Source organism: Mus caroli, chromosome 1 (assembly GCF_900094665.2).
Source record: "Mus caroli chromosome 1, CAROLI_EIJ_v1.1, whole genome shotgun sequence".
In the NCBI taxonomy this organism is placed as follows: domain Eukaryota; kingdom Metazoa; phylum Chordata; class Mammalia; order Rodentia; family Muridae; genus Mus; species Mus caroli.
Genome location: NC_034570.1, coordinates 79,010,698 through 79,012,615, shown reverse-complemented (window position 1 = coordinate 79,012,615; position 1,918 = coordinate 79,010,698).

Here is a 1,918-nt window from a genome sequence, read left to right as displayed (position 1 = left end):
GAACTCAGAAATCCGCCTGCCTCTGCCTCCCGAGTGCTGGGATCTAAAGGTGTGTGCCACCACACCCGGGGTTAGGTTCCCCAGTCTTAAACTGTCAACAAGCCACAGAAGCTTGGGGCCACTAGGGCATCCAGTAGTCCCTGTGGCCATTTCCTGGGGGTGGGGGTATCAACCTGAATAGTCAACAGCTAGACCCAGGCAACCCTTCAGAGGACCCAAAAGTAGTACAGAGGCAGGAGGATGAGAAGTTCAAGGCCATCTTCAGCTGCCTATCAAGTTCACAGCCCACCTAGGATATATAAAGCCCTACCTAGAAAATAAGAATAAGTAAAAAGCTGGCAAAGTGGCTCAGTGTGCAAAAGTGCAGCAGGATGATCTGAGTTTGAGTCCCGCTGGAACCCATGACAGAAGGAGAACACAAACTCCCCAAAGCTGGTTTCTGACCTGCACACACACACACACACACCTTGCCGTGGCATACCAGAGACCTCACACACACACAAACTAACAAACAAACAGGTAACCTATTAGTCAATCAGCTACCCTTTGCTCCTAGAACAGGCTCCCTGGAGTAGGATCTAGACCCTGGCAGAGATCACACATTCCGCAGTGCAATGCAGAAGACACACACAACCATTTTGAAGGCCAGCTGCCTTTGGAAGCCTTTGTGTGCAGCTAAGCCCCTGAAGGTGGGTGCTCCAGCTGGACCCAGGTGAGCAGGAGCTTAGACAGGATGGGAGGGGACAAACCTGCTCTACAGAACGGAGGAGGATGCCTGGCTTCTCCATAAGCCCGTCACATCTGGCTAACTAAGCACCTTAATGAATAACTCAGTGGTAATGACCACTGTTGGCATTCAAGTCTCAGGACTGTTGTGGGGAATTATTAATTCATTCATTCATCATAATATTATACTGCTGTTTTGTTTTGTTGACATAGGGTCTCATTCTGTTAGCTAGGCTGGTCTTGAACTCATGGCAATCCTTGCCTCTGCCTTCTGAGCACTTACTTAGGTTGCAGGCGTGCCCAGCCTTTTTCAAGAAACTGTGGCCTTGTGGTTTGGTGCTTGTAACTCTGCCCTGGTGCTTCTGGTCCTGCCTTAGATCCCCTCCCAGGGGGCCTTCAGTCAGCTCTGGGCCCTGAGACAAGCCTCATCAGATCCTGGACAGGTTGACCTCCTCAGCTTTCTCCCCAAATTCCCATCCAAAACAATCTAAGAACACTTCATGCAGGGCAGTGGTGGCACACGCCTTTAATCCCAGCACTTGGGAGGCAGAGGCAGGCAGATTTCTGAATACGAGGCCAGCCTGGTCTACAGAGTGAGTTCCAGGACAGCCAGAGCTACACAGAGAAACTCTGTCTTTAAAAAAAAAAAAAAAGTGTCAGCTGTTTGTGAGGTTCAGGCCTGGTATGAGCCCAGAAAGCTCAGACAGGGTAGGCACTCAGGGCCCCACCTGGCTCCCCAGCTCTTCTCTCGAGTTGGCTGCCCTCTGGGTTCCCATCGCAGTCTGAACTGTGAATGTGCAGCTACTACACCCATGTTATCCAGGGCGTGTGCTCTACCCTCAGCCATCTTCCAGCCCTCTTTTAACTTTCTTTTTTGAGACATAGTCTCACTATGTAGACCAGTCTCATGGTCGGGTACTCAGAGATCTCTTGCCTCTGCCTACTGAGTGCGGGTATTAAAGGCCTGCACCAGCAATCAGCACTTAAGGAAGTGAAGGAGTGCGGGCTTGTCCCAGTGACAGCTTGAAGTGAGACTAGGAGGTGAAGAGAGGTAGCAAGGGATAGTGGGGGTAAGGGTTGCAAAATGGGGGCAGGGAGGCCCAGAAGCCTCTGGAGCCTAAACTAGATCCTCAGAGAAGGGGCTCTGTCTTAGTCAGGGTTTCTTTTTTCTTTTTCTTCTTTTTTTTTTTTT